This window comes from Herpailurus yagouaroundi, unplaced genomic scaffold (genome assembly GCF_014898765.1).
Source record: "Herpailurus yagouaroundi ecotype Mexico unplaced genomic scaffold, PumYag 162, whole genome shotgun sequence".
NCBI lineage: Eukaryota > Metazoa > Chordata > Mammalia > Carnivora > Felidae > Herpailurus > Herpailurus yagouaroundi.
In genome coordinates, this window is record NW_024412403.1 from 41,411,652 (window position 1) to 41,427,678 (window position 16,027).

At 34.8% G+C, this 16,027-nt stretch overlaps 1 long non-coding RNA gene across 1 annotated transcript in view; it reads left to right on the forward strand.

The window, feature by feature from the left end:
• The window catches only part of LOC121036116 (uncharacterized), an 18,649-nt gene that overhangs the window by 1,678 nt on the left and 944 nt on the right, over nucleotides 1-16,027 (forward strand). Inside the window, exon 2 of the long non-coding RNA XR_005793246.1 lies at nucleotides 11,384-11,466. This is a non-coding gene — a long non-coding RNA (uncharacterized LOC121036116). The remainder of the gene's footprint in view (nucleotides 1-11,383; nucleotides 11,467-16,027) is intronic.

Below are 16,027 nucleotides of genomic sequence, written 5' to 3' on the forward strand. Positions count from 1 at the left end.
AGCTTTCCCCCTTTCCAAACACTTGTCACATGTGCCTCCATGAAGGTCCCCCACCTCTCCTTACCTCTGCCCTCATTTCTTGCTCTACCTCCTTCTATTTCTGAGCAAAGTAACTGGAGGGAAAAATCTCTTCCTCCACCAGTCTTAGGTTCTCCAGTGGGGTCCTTGTAAATTAGACTGGCCAAAGGAAGGGGCGCCTGGGTGGCTCAGTCAGTTGTGCGTCCGACTTCAGCTCAGGTCATGATCATGAGGTTCCTGTGTTTAAGCCCTGCATCAGGCTCTGTGCTGACAGCTCAGAGCCTGGAGCCTCCTTCAGATTCTGTGTCTCCCTCTCGCTCTGCCCCTCCCCTGCTCATCTCTCTCTCTTTCTCTGTCTCTCTCTCTTTCAAAAGTAAATAAACATTAAAAAAATTTAAACTGGCCAAAGACAGATTAACAAGAGAAAAATAAACACAAGTTTGTTAATATGTGTATGTTCATACACTTGGGAGTACCTAGCGATGAGTAACTCAAAGGGGTGGTTAGATTTAGTCCTATATATCATTTTAGGCTAAAAGAAAAGGGGTTTGGGGCTTCTGGCATAGGGAGGCAAGTTTTGAGAACATTTCCAGGGAAAGTATCATAAACAAGGATTTTTAAAACAAGGTTCGGGATGTAGATTTAAGTCAGTGCCTTCTTCATTGATACGAGTTATTAAAAGTCTACCTCTTGAAATAGAAATCAAAACCTCAATGAGATACCACCTCACACCTGTCAGAATGGCTAAAATTAACAACTCAGGAAACAACAGATGTTGGTGAGGATGAAGAGAAAGAGGAGCATTTTTGCACTGCTGGTAGGAATGCAAACTGGTGCAGCCACTCTGGAAAACAGTAGGAAGGTTTCTCAAAAAATTAAAAATAGAGCTGCCCTACCACCCAGCAATTGCACTACTAGGTTTTTACCCAAAGGATACAAAATTGCTGATTCCAAGGGGCACATGCACCCCAATGTTTATAGCAGCACTATCAACAATAGCCAAATTATGGATAGAGCCCAAATGTCCATCGACTGACAAATGGATAAAGAAGATGTGGTAGAGATACATAATGGAATATTATTCAGCGATCAAAAAGAATGAAATCTTGCCATTTGCAACAGCGTGGATGGAACTAAACTGCATTAGGTCAGTCAGAGAAAGACAAATATTATATGATTTCACTCATATGAGGAATTTAAGAAACACAACAGATGAACACAGGGGAAGGGAAGGAAAAATAAGATAAAAACAGAGAGGGAGACAAACCATAAGAGACTCTTAAAGACAGAAAAGAAATTGAGGATTGCTGGTGGGGTGTTGGGTGGGAAGATGGGCTAAATGGGTGATGGGCATCAAGGAGGGCACTTGTTGGGATAAACACTGGGTGTTAACGTGTAAGTGAAGAATCACTAAATTCTACTCCTGAAGCCATTCATTATTACACTATATGTTAACTAACTTGGATTTAAATAATAATTTTAAAAAAGGATATGAACCTAATTAAATAGTAGCATGAAAAAAAGTCTATCTCTTTCAGGTGCTGGAGAGAGACACCTTTACAAAAGGAAATCTCCTTTACCTAGGGAGAACGTGTGCCCTATTTTTAGAGCTTTTCCAGCCTCTGCTGGTTCTCAATGCCCTTTAGCTTAAAATAACCCATATGCCGAAGAGGCATATTATCGTGTGGTGTATTCTGGTACCCCCCACATGAGCTTGAGCTTTCTGCCTATGGGAATTAGGATTAAGTAATATTCATGGGTTAGCCAAGACTACCTTGATCTTTCGCTCTGAAGGCTTTTTGGTGTCCCTGACTAGGACCCAGATTTTCCTTTCTTATCAGGTAGCACTCTGATTTACCCAGGCTTTCATGCTACTTATGTATGAGACTTCCTATAGCTCATCCGTATTTCCACTCCATTAGGGATTTCTACTGACTTTACCTCTTGAATCCATTCTTTCTTCTGTCTTCACAATGGCCATGAGATCAGGACATCGACATCTTTTACCTACATTGTAGAATACTCTGTATGTCTGCCAACTTCCACTCTTACTTTTCCACAATTTATTTCTCACCTAGTCAAGAATGACCTTCCTAAAAATGATTGAGGTTCATATCATTCCTTAGATTAAAGGTTTTTAATGTCTTCCTGTTGAGTTGAACATAAAATCAGCTTTTTAAAAATGTTTTTATTTTTGAGAGAGAGAAAGAGATAGAGAGAGGGAGAGAGAGAACAAGTGGAGGAGGAGCAAAAAGAGAGAGGGAGATAGAGGATCTAAAGTGAGCTCTGTGCTGACAGCCAAGAGCCCGATGTGGGGCTCAATTCACAAACCATGAGATCATGACCTGAGTCGAAGTCGGACGCTTAACTGACTGAGCCATCCAGGTGCCCCTAAAATAAAATCAGCTTTAAAACAAAACAAAACAAAACAAAACAGAATTTAAAAATACAATACAATACAATAAAACAAAACCAACTTCTTACCCAGTTCTACAAGGCCTGGTGTAACCTGGCCCAGCCTCTGTTTCCAGAACTTCGTTTTAACATTCTCTCTCATGCTCACTGTTCACTATGCTCCAGGTATAGCCATCTTCTTTCAGCTCCTTGGTCACATGAGGCTCTTCTGCATCTTGGGACATGTGCCAGAAATGACCTTTTCAATATTTCTTCCATGCCCAGATCTTTTTACTTATCAAGCTTTTGACTTTAGTGCTATCCCAGCTCTCAGGGTTTTTGTTTGTTTGTTTGTTTGTTTATGGTACTTGTCACAACATGCAATTAACTTATTCTTCTATTTATATATTTGTTCTGTCCCCTGTACCTGTATGCTCTTTTTGAGATGATAGTCTTGCCATTCTTTTTCACTAGTCTGTATTGAGATTGTAGGACAGTTCCTGACACAGAGTAGCTTCTCAACAAATATTTGATATGCAAACAGCCAAGGGCAAGTCCTGTTCCTAATACTTCTGATAAGGCCTGTATCACTGCTGACTAAGGGTTGTTCCTCAAAACATGGCTCTGGTTTTAGGGACTATCCCACCTTACATTAAATTTGCTCCTGAATGAATTGGGGTTAGGCCTTTCAGAAAGTAATAGGTTTTTAGCCATTTCTGTCTAGATAAACTGTGAAACTAAATTTTTGCCCTGAACCTAAGAAATTATCATTGTCAGAAAACTTAGGTTTCAAAATGTACTAGTCAGTTAAGCCAAAACTATGAATACAGATTTTATAGCATTTCCCCCAAGCAAATCATGCACGCCATAAACCTTCTGAGATTTTACTTAAAAAATTGCTTTCCTAGCCATGCACATCTTTCTGTTTCCCACCTCCTCACATCTCTTATCTATCTCGGAGAGCTAATTGCAAAAAGTTCACAGATGTAATTGCATTGAAACATCAGAATAAGCTATTCTTTTGAAGTAAAACTGAATAGCTATAGTTATTAGTTCCAAAGTATATCTGACCCAATGGCATTCAATAGCATATATCTCATCACTATAGTGTATAAAAGGCTTGACTCCAATTCAGGAATTTAAACTTTGCTCACTGTACATTTACTTTCCAGTAATGTTAATTAGCTAATTTGTGAGACACAAATAAGCTATAATTAGCATGGTGCTTTGATATTTTATTTCTAACAACAAGAAGATGATTACCTTCAAAAATAATAAAAGATTTAAATCTAAGTAAGGATCTAAATTACAGTCGTTGAGTTGTGAAGAAAAGTGAATTCAGTTAATCCCCATTTGCATGTGCCAATTAGTTAAGTATTAATCAATTTCCTATATAAATGGAAATGAGGATACCGGGATTCTTTGGTAAGATAATGTTTCTCATTAACACAAACACAACCTCCTGACATTTCATAAAAAAAAAATCTTTCTCTTTCCATTTTTCTTCTTCAAAATATCTATTGATTTTTCTATAGTTATGGAATTTGTTCATACCAACACATTTATAAGAATTTTTTCAGAATTTCTCTTAGAATTTAATAATAAAGAATAGCTATTGAGCAGAATTCAGAGTATACTTTAGTTATTATATTAATTATAGTAGATGCACAACATTACATTAGTTTTAGGTATACAGCATAGTGATTTGACAAGGTCTATACATTATGCTATGCTTACCACAAATGTAGCTACCATCTGTCACCAAAGAACTTTATTATAATGCTATTGACTATATTCCCTAGCTGCATTTTTTTTTTTTAATCTTCGTGACTTATTCATTCCATAACTGGCAGCCTCTATCTCCCACTCTGCTTCACACATTTTGCCCATCCCCCTTACCCCACTCCCCTCTGGCCACCATCAGTTTGTTCTCTATATTTATGGGTCTTTTTCTGCTTTTTGTTTGTTTATTATTACTATTTATTTTTTTAGATTCTGTGTATAAATAAAATCATACGGTTTTTGTCTTTCTCTAACTTATTTTACTTAACAAACATAATACTTTCTAGGTCCATCTATAGTGTTGCAAATGAGAAGATCTCATTCTTTTTTATAGCTAGTAATATTCCATTGCATCTATCTCTCTGTATATATCCATATCACATATTCTTTATCCATTTCCCTATTTTTTAAACGTTTTATTTATTTTTTGAGAGAGTGCACGCGGAGGAGGGGCAGAGAGAGGGGGACAGAGGATCTGAAGCGGGCTCTGTGCTGACAGCAGCAAGCCCGATATGGAGCTTAAACTCAGGAACTGAGAGATCATGACCTGATCTGAAATCAAGACACCCAACCAACAGAGCCAGGCAGGTGCCCATATCCATTTTCCTATTGATGAACACTTGGGTTGTTTCTATATCTTGGCTATTGTAAACACTGCTACAATAAACATGTTTTCTTTAGGAGTGCAAAGAAAACATAACACTGGTTTGAAAAGATATAATTTTTTTTTATTAAAAAAAATTCAAATCTCAGAACTCACTTTTATATCTGAAGATGGAGGAAAACAAAGAAAGAAGCTGAAAATTTTCAGATAAGCTATGCTCCAGTGAATTTATCTATTTTCTCTCCCTTCCTCCCTCCCTCCCCATTTTCCCCCCTCCCCAGTTAAGAAATATGCCCAAGTATATATGTTTAACATATTTACATTTAAAACAAATAATAGATGGGGGACTGGCTGGCTCAGCTGGAAGAGCATGCAATTCTTGATCTTGGGGCTGTGTGTTCACGCCCTATGTTGGGATGTAGAGATTACTTTAAATAAATAAATAAACTTTTAAAAAATTAAAAAAAGTAAAACAAATATTAAAGTTTCAAAAATCACTCAAAATTCTTGGTACTGAAAAAGGTATTTGGTATTTGGAAAATCAAAGGGGCAAATTTTAATGTAACTACTATATAAATGAATGATTTTTAAAAAGTGCTTTTACAGGACTTTTGTAGCTTAATTGTGCAAAATTTAGGGCTGACACAGACATATATTCACAGACACCAGGCTATGTCAACATTTTCTGCCTTTCAGAGTTAGTCTTCTGGGTTATATTTGCTCCATGGCAACCTGTCACTTTACCATCATATTGATATACTCTTAAAAGTCAATTAAAAACTATTGTGGGAAGCTAGGAATTATGATAAAACCAGGATGGGTCTTTAAAATGTGGTTTATGTGGGAAATACGATAGTAAGAAGAGTAGACTAGTGGTCTGTTTTCCCATCCCACTACAAATTTTAGTTTTAGGTGCTTCTAAGTATCTGATAGCTTCTAGGTTCCCAAATTCTACTTAAAAATTTTTTTTAAATGTTTATTTATTTTTGAGAGAGAGAGAGAGAGGGAGAGAGAGAGAAGGAGAGAGAGAGAGAATGCAAGCAGAGAAGGGGCAGAGAGAGAGAGAGACACAGAATCCAAAGCAGACACCAGCCTCTGCATAGAGCCCGATGTGGGGCTTGAGCTCACATACCTCGAGATCATGACCTAAGCTGATGTTGGATGCTTAACTCATTGAGCGACACAGATGCTCCCCAAATTATACTTTTTTGGTTAACCATCAGATTGTTTTTTCTTTATCATTTATAAAAGATAATATTAATCAGTTTGATTATTTAGAAATTTTTTAACCAAATAACAAGCTTACAAAGATAATGGTGTAGAATAGAGGAATATGTCTGATTATCCTAAAATGTTTTCTTTATTAAAAAATATTACTTAATAAAAAAATAAAAATTATCCATAATTCTAAAACTGAAAACTAAATAAAGTAGTAAGAGAATAGCCTCGTCTATTCACTATTATTCTTACAATCCTTATCCCTAGAGGTAACTACAGTTAATATTATTTTGGTGCCTATTTAAAATTTTTTTCTTCACACACATACATATATACAAGTATACATACAGTTTAAAAAAATGGAGTCATATCAGAAAATAAGGAACCATAATTTATTCAACTATTCCCTTATTGATATATAAATCAGAGGCTTTTGTTTGTTTTTTGTTTTTCCCATCACAATGCTTCAGTGAGAATCCTAGTACAGATGCTTCTGTGCTGGTTGTTGCTGTTTTGTTTTTGTTTGCTTATTTGTTTATATCACTTCCAAAATTGTTGGACTTCTTTCAGTTCCATAAAGAGTTTGTGATAGGGACCACTTTCTCATCATCCCTGATTATCGTTCTTAATTTCCATCAATCTTATGATAATGTGGTTATTTAATTTCCTTAAATACTAATAAGGTAGAACAACTCTGAAATGTTTGCATGTGCTCCATTTGCATTTCCTCTTCCTTGAATTCCCTAATTTCTTAAGGTGTCAAACATATACAAGCCTAAAAAACCAACCAATTTGTAGTCACTATGAACCCCCTCTCCAATTTAGAATGTTTGAGTCCAGACAGTTTCTCTAGTTGTATCATAAAATAATCAAATTCTGTGAACACTGCTTTTATCTTCTTGTTCTGCTGACTAGTAGTATGACCCATGAATCTACATAAGAAGGTATTTGAGAAAATCTTGCATCTGAGTTGATGACAACATATAATATGCAGTGGTACTGGTGGTTAAATACCTCTCTTAGGGTTCATCCAGCTGATACCTTGAGTTAACAGTTCATTGAAAGACCAGAAACTAGGACTATTTAATGTTTGCACAAGAAAGCAGTCACTCAAATCTTAACTTACCCTTGGAAATGTTCTTATTTGGATTGTAGTTATCTAGATGGGGACCAGTATATATACATGTACGTGTGTATATTGATACATGTGTATATATCTCTATTTATAGGTAGATTTTTTTTCCCCCAAAATGTGTGGTAATTTCAGGAGAGAATCTGTTTAAGCACATTGACAGATTTCAAGGTCAATATGCAAAAGTAAATTTTATTTTTATAGACTGGCAACAATTAGAAAATGAAGTATAAATACACCATTTTCAAAACACCAAAACAAAAAAAAATTCTGGGTATAAATCTAACAAGAAATGGGCAAGACCTTTACATAGAAAACTATAAATATTATTGAGAGAAATTAAAGAATACCTACATAAATATACAAAATGGAGATATAGTCATGAATTGAAAAAGTTTATACAACAAAAATTTCAACTCTTAAGCTGATATATATGTTCAACACAATTTTAATTTAAAAATAGCTAGAAGTTTGTGTGCATATGTGTACGTGTGTGTGTAAATTGACATACTAATTCTAAAAGTTTCATGGAAAATTCAAAGTGCCAAGAATTACCAAAGCAATCTTGAATTATAAAGAATAAACCTGGGAGATTTGTACTCACTGCCAGAATTATATTGTATGTCGTATATTATATATTATGCATTACAGAGCTTCAGTAATTTCGGAAGTCTGACATTGCACAAAGACAAATACATAAATGGTGCAGAGAACAGAGCCAATAACAAACATTTACCACATGGTCACTTGATTTGATGAAGTTTATTCCAGTGATATGAGAAAAGGTGTTCTTTTAAATAAATAGTGCTAGGTTAATTGAATATATATATGAAAAATTGAACATGATTCTTAAGTCACATCACATGCAAAAAATATTTTTTGACTTTAAATATGAAAGGTAAGCCAATAAGCTTTCTGTAAAAAAAACACAACACATAAAATAACACTCAAAAAAAGTTTATTTATTTATTTTGAGAGAGAGAGAGAGGGAAAGAGAGAGAGAGAGAGCTAGGGAGGGGCAGAGAGAGAGGGTGGAGAGAATCTCAAGCAGGCTCCTCACAGCACAGAGCCAGACACAGAGCTGCATCTCAGGAACCATGAGGTCATGATCTGAACCAAAGTCAAGAGTCAGCCACTTAATCAGCTGAACCACCCAGGCACCCCTAAAATAGCACTTTCTTGACTTCAAGGTAGATAAATATTTCTTAGACAAAACATAAAAAAATGCTAACCATAAAATAAATGACAATAAATTGGACTACATTAAAATAAATAACTTCTGTTTATCCAAATACGTGAATTAGAGATTAAAAAGGCAAGCCTTGGGCACAAAATGAGAGAAAATTTTGTGGTGTGTGTGTGTGTGTGTGTGTGTGTGTGTGTGTGTGTGTGTGTGTAGAAACATGTACAAAAGACTTGAACAGGACCTTCACAAAACAGACCATCCAAATGGCCAATAAACATTAAAAAAAGATACATTAATACAGGGATTCATAAATTTCTGCTGTAAAAGGCCAGATAGTAAATATTATGGGCTGTGATAACAGAAAAATGTGCCCTCAAAAGGTAGCCATATAAAATTTCTGAAACTTGTGAATATTACCTCACTCAAAAAATAATGTTTTTCAGATATAATTAAGGATCTTAAAATGAGATCACTCTGCATTCTCCAGGTGATCTAAATACAGTAAGTATTATAAGAGAAACATAGCAGAGAATGCACATACAAAGGACAAGGGCACAGAGATTGAAATGTGTACCCACAAGCCAAGGAAGTTAAGGAATGCCAAAAATTCTCCCCTAGAGCCTCCAGAGGGAGTACAGCTCTGTCAACATTTTGATTTCAGACTTCTGGCTTCCAGAACTATGGCAGAATAAATTTATGCTCTTTCAAGTGATTGAGTTTGTGGTAGTTTGTCATGGCAGCCACGAAATGGGCCATATGATCTCTGTCATAACTATTTAACTCTGTGTTTGCAGCAATCAGCCATGGATAATAGTAAACTAATGTCTATGCTTAAGTTCTAATAAAGTTTTATTCATAAAAGTTTGGAGAGACTGTGGAGAAAGGGAATTCTCATATACTACTGGTGGGAGTATAAAATGGAATGAGAATTTTGAAAAATTATTTGGCATTGTCTATAATCCAAAAATTCTGCTCCTAGATTTAAGTAGAAATTTATAAATATATGCACCAAAACGCACATACAAAAATGTTTGTAGTAGCACTATATGTAATAGCTGTTAACTGGAACAAAATTTAGCAATCAGTAAATTGTGTGTGGTATGTGTATTGCAGAATCAATCAATCAATAAATTGTGGTGTGTGTATAGACATACAGACACACATGCATACACATTCATGTAATACTATAAGGCAATGCAAATGAATTAATACTGCTGCCATGGATGATTCTTGCAAAAATATTGGGAAAAAAACAGTACAAAATAGTAAAAAATAGCACATACTGCATAATTGCATTTAACACATTAAAAGCAGTCAAAATATCGATGGTGATAGGAGTCAAGGTAGAAATTACTTTTGGAAGGCAGTGACTGGGGCGGGGACACGGAGGGATGTCTGGAGCTCTGTTCTTTGGTAGTCATGGTGGTTACCCTGTTGTTGCCGCTTTGTAAAAATTTGTTGAACTGTATGAGTTGTATTCCTTTCTGTATTTATGGTATACTTCAACCAAACATCTGTATACTTTTGGAGTCTGCATGGCATGAATTTTAATGTAAAAGTAGGATCAATAGTACTGTATCATGTGACAAAAATCTTCAGTAAAGTTTTGAAATAGTGACACTTTCTGAATAACATTTCTTCAAGAATCTGCAAAACCTTTATTGATAGTATTTTTGAAAATCAGTATTTTAAAAAAGAATCATTCTGATTTGGGGATAACTGACACTTCTTAGTTAATATTGCTGACTTTAAGTGATTAAAAAAAATTCCAGTAGTTGATGTTTTTTCTCAAAGAAGAATAATGATGAAAAACTGAAAATATTGAACATTTAAAAAAATATTTTTTTAACATTTATTTATAGACATTAAAGAGAGACAGATCATGAGCATAGGAGGGGCAGAGAGAGGAGGAGACACAGAATCTGAAGGAGGCTGCAGGCTCTGAGCTGTTAGCACAGAGCCCGACACGGGGCTCGAACTCACAAACCCAGCGAGATCATGACCTGAGCCAAAGTCAAACACTCAGCCGACTGAGCCACCCAGGCGCCCCAAACATTTATTTATTTATTTATTTATTTATTTATTTATTTATTTAGCTCACAGGGATTTTTAATTATGAAAAAATATATTTTCAAATTGTAAAATGCTAGGCAGAATTCATTACATAATAGCTCTTTGGGGATATCAAATGTTAGTAAGGAAATACAAATTGTTGGCAAAGGCTATCTAGTCTTCTAAGCCCCATAGTTGCAAAGTGGCTAGGATTGTAACATGAAATTAACTTGCATAGCTTTCTTTATATCATATGCACATAGTCAATTCACTGCTCTAGTCATTTAGTTGAAACTTTCCTGAGGTATTGATATTTAGACTTTCTAAAGTCTTTCATTGCCATAATCCACTTTGTTTAATTTCTTCATCTCAGAAATGGGAATTCTACCACCTTCCTGACATCACAGTGACATGATGATTAATTAGTTAATGTTTGTAAAGTGCTTTGAGGATGTAAAGTGCTAAATAAGTGTTAAGCCCTGTTAAGTATCACAATCAATCAATATAATGTTTTATTGTACAGAATCTCATGTGTTACTTCAAATACTAATTTAGTTAATGTGAGAGTTCTTATGAAATTAGAACTATATCAAAAAATTGGCAGAAATTTTATAAATTATAAAGATACAGCAGGGATCAGGGAATTTTATTGATGTATTTATTTAGTGTTTTGATTTGTATCCATTATTAATTTTCATTTTTAATCAAAAAGAATTAAAATTTTTCATCTCAACTTTCCATTTTAATTTTATATATTAAAAATACTCATAAAATAATCTCTGCTGGAGTCTTCTTAGCCATCCTCAATTCTGAATACAGTATTTCATTTCCAAAAGTATTATTGATCTCTTTTTAAGAATATCTGAGAACTGGAGTTTTAATGAATTTATCCTTATTTCTTCATAAAGTCAAATAAGTGGCTTTGCATTTAAAAAGATGGCAATAATTTTGTAATATGGCTTTGAAGTAATATAAGACAACTTTTTTTATCTAATAGGGATAGTCTAAGACTGGCTGAAAGAGGCTTGATATAGTCCAGATATATTGACCCAAGCTCAGATATACAGAATAATTAAAGAGGTAAGAAACGTAATTTTTTTTTTCAATTTCCTTAAATCCCAGAGGACATTCATGTTCTTTGTGCAGGAATGAGGAGTTAAACTAAGTGTATTTATCCACATTGAATATAGAAATAAGCAAATGATCAGTTGAAAATAATTTCTTGTTATTCAAAATAGTTAATGAACTATTCTTTAAAAATACCTGAAGTAGATAATATAAGTACCTGAAAATCTATTGCACTCTTTGTTGAAGTGTATAATTTCACTCTTTTGGGTGGAGGTTTAAGGCACGCAGTGAACAAAATGAAAGCGCAAACCCAGAGTTTGTGTATCTTAGACAGCTTTCTCTTGCCTTTGTAGACCTAAGGAAATTCTTTTTCTGTGTTGACGTCAGTACTTGCGTGAGAATAATCTGAGAACAGCAAAAGGTTTAATTAGGTAGCTGACTTTGCAAAAACAAACCACACTTTAAAAAACATACAGATCCCAGAATCTTGACTCCTTCTGGGAAATTATTATTTTTGTGTGGGGGGTCATTTTATGGATGAGAACACTGAGCTTAAACACATTCCCTGGATTTGCATGCGCCCTCAGCCTGATCACCTCTCCACTGTCTTTGTGGGTGAGGGAATGGGTACAGGTTTTGGAATTAGGCAGAGTAGGCCTGGGACCAACATGTGGCTTTGTCAACTTTCCATGTGTGTGACTTTGAGCACATCACTTCTCTGAGTATCAATTTCGGTGCCTTATAAAATGGAGAAATGATGCTGCTTTTCAAGGTTGCTATAAGATTACAGATAATGTATCATAAGTACCCAGTGAGGATGCTGACCTATAGTCAGGAGCTCAGCAATTGTGGGCCAAATAATATAATTGGCTTATAGTCCATTAGAAAATCTCGGTTATTACAATAATTCTATTAATGTAGCATCTTACACACAGCAACTCTCTACAGTTGTTTACTGAATTTCACCACAACTGATAGGTTGTGTTTTATTTCTGTTTTACATATGAGAAAGCTAAGGCTTAGAGAGAGTAATGGGTATGTGTAGCACAATCGAGACTCCTAGAAATTAAGCAATCAACCCAGGACAGGCCACACAGCTTGTGCCCAGGGAGCTGGACCTCTGTCAAGTTGGCCCATCTGCCCTTCTGTACCTTATGCTATAGCTGTCTACCTAGATGACTCATTAATTTTACCCTGTAGCAATGATTCTAAATATAAGCAGGAGAAAAGCCCCCAGAGAGAAGAGAATGGGAAAATGAGGGCAGAAAAAAGAGAAAGGAATAGATAAGAGTAGAAAAATTCAAAGTGCAGTATGTAGGGTTCTTGAATAACCAATGCCATTGATATATTCTTTACATTAATTATAGGATTTGAAAAACTCTGGTATTTTGTTACTCTGGTGTAAAGTTAATTCCATTAGAATTTGAACTTTTCCTTCAGTTTTAGTGTACTATCAGTTAGATGAGGTCAGTTTACATAATATCCTTTCTTTGCCACCAATTTTACTGACTAAAAACAATTCAGTGTAGTATCTGTTACTGACATGGCTCCCATTTGTCACTGGTAAATGCATATTATGTCCCCCACCGTGACAGTGACTTTATCCACGGTTCCTTGGGGAACTAGAGTATATCACTTACAGTGCTTGGTGAGCTCATAAAGCTATTTATAATGTGTAACACAACCATTAATAGTTTGAATATTTATAACCATACTTAATAGCTATATATCACTGGTGCAACAACAAAAAATACATATGGGAAGAAAATGGTTTCTTTCTTAAAGGCAAAACTAATATCTTTGCCTTCAAATGCACCTGGGAAGAAAACTAGATTTGTGCATAAAACTGGAAATGGCCCCTCAGGAGAAAGAAATGTGTCCTAGGATTTTTGTAGTATATCCTTATAGCAGTGTTACTTACCTAAATGCTGCATTTTCTGTTTGCTTGTTTTACTTTTCTTACCATCCTGTGTCCAGTTAGTTCAGGTTGGCTTAATATACCTAATAGACATCCCAGAGTTAACCCATACAGAACTGAAAACTTGACCCCCACAGTCTCAGCGCCGCTTGAAATTCCCAGGTCCGTTTGAAATCATCCTTTCCTGGTTGATGACATGTTCCATTCCTTCTGTTTCTTGGGCCTCAGACTTTTGAGTCATCCTTCAGTCTTGTCTTCCCACCTCTCTCTGCCTGGATCCTCTAGTGCAAAATGTGTTCATCAACATAAAATGTGTCATAGTTTCAGGAGTTTCACAGATGCGCTGCAGCTTAGACACTTCATGGACATTAGGTGTAGAACCCCAATATAATGCCTCTTCCAGGTTTATAATCACGTTATGCTTTATAATGATAGCTTTTATTGTAAAATGATACAAAATAAAATACGATTCATTTTCCAACAAATAGATGATACTTTAATAGTTGTTTCTTTCAATGAATAGAAAAATATCTTAATTTGGACTTCTTATTTTCTTTTCGAGTATTGGTAATAAGAAAGTCTTACATGGAAAATGTGGCATGAAGGAGCCTAAGGATCAGAAAAAGGACTTCAGGTCTACCTTACCAGATTCTAGAGAACTTAGTAGATATTCATAACATGACCAAAACCAGGGTTTCTGTGCCTCATTGAGCTTTAAACATTAACTTAAAATTGCAGTATTAAAAGAATGCCACCTATCATGTATACAAGCAAGAGAGATAGAAACTTGGATTTTTTTTTTTTTTTTTTTTTTTGTCTTGAAGACTCACGGGGAATCTTATTCTTTGGCAAGTTAACCAATAGTGATCAAGTGAATTTTCATTATACAATTAGAAATTGCAATGTTATACAATTTGTTGAATGTGAAAAATCCCTGCATGAGAATAAGAAGTTCTTGACCTTGAAATTATAACAAGGTGGGGTGCCTGGGTGGCTCAGTCGGTTGAGTGTCCGACTTCAGCTCGGGTCATGATCTCGCAGTTTGTGGGTTTGAGCCCCGCGTCATGCTCTGTGCTGACAGCTCAGAGCCTGGAGCCTGCTTTAGATTCTGTCTCTCTCTCTCTCTCTCTCTCTCTCTCTCTCTCTCACTGCTCCTCCCTTGCTCATGCTCTGTCTCTCAAAAATGAATAAACATTAAAAAAAAATTTTTTTTAAAGAATTATAACAAGGTCTATCCATTGCTCTATGAGTCTGCTTATCATTTTAAATTTTAAACAATAATGAAGAGTGTGGCTTTTACTTGGAGATATATATATATCTCTCTTTTCTATTCCTTTTATAATATTCTATTTCTAACAAACTTCTGTTTTTGTTTGAAGCCTTTAAGCTTCAATCACTTATAAGTGAAAAAAATTCCACTTTTAAATTAATGATCCTAAATTTAAAACAAAAATTGAAACATTTCAACTAAAATATTGGCTGTTAACCCTCTAAGACAACAGAGGTAAAATTTACTTGCTATGAACAGAACAAACTGAATTTAGATTCTTCTAGGTGTACTTATGCATTTTTATTACAAAGTCTGGAAGTTCTAAAGGCATTCTAGTAATAATTAACATAGTTTTGTAATATAATGTACTTGGAATTCTAATTTGGAAGAGTGGATGGTTTAAGAAATTAATCGATTTTTAAAAAGTCCTATTGAGTTTAGAATTTGTAAGAAGATAAACAACATTTATATGTTCACAAAATCATTTTGAAACATAAGCAGCAAAGTCAGAATATGAATTTATAAACTAAATACAATAAGCTCATTGTATTGTTCAAAATGAAACAAATGTTTCTACATACTTAAAATAACATTAGTGTAGGTGGCCACTATAGAATCATAAACTTCTGGAGATAGAAGGAACTTTAGAATTTATTTCATGTTAAGTTAGGTGCAATAAACAAATGTTTAAGAGTTCTCAATATTGACATAAAAAATTCAAAAATACTTTTCATTACACCTGTGCTAGGCACCATGTAGTAAAAAAGAAATACATGACACCATTTTGTCATAATCACAACAAAGAACATGATACATAAATACTTTGCTACTGCTCTGTTCTCCCTCACCACTGGCAGTCATTACTAACTGAAAACTGCATACATCTATTAACACCTGAGAGAGGCCTCAAAATACTTTACAACACATTCATTAAATAGTCACTTCCTATTTATCTTAGCTGGCTAATAGGTGAAACTTACTTACCATTTTATCCCTATAGTACAACTGCCTCCAGATAGCTTACGATCTTGTCTGGCTAAGAGTTACGTCTTCTTGTTGTTGTTGGAAAGATTTATCAATGTATTTATTGTATAATTTTTTCTTTGGGATTGCCCAGTATATTGGTGCCAGATATACCAGCTTTCTCCTTAAATTGGCCTATGTCTTTTGAATAAATCCAAGAATTTATCTTCTACCTTTGAAGGCGGTATATCTAATAATTTTCAGGAAGCCTAAAAATTATCCACAATCCTGAAATCCTGAGTATACTTTACCTACTTCTAGAAATAACACCAATTCACTTTATTTAAAGATATTAAAAGATGAGGGCATGTTTAGATATATCTTTAGTATCCAGTGTAGCAGCCGGTCCATTATATATATAT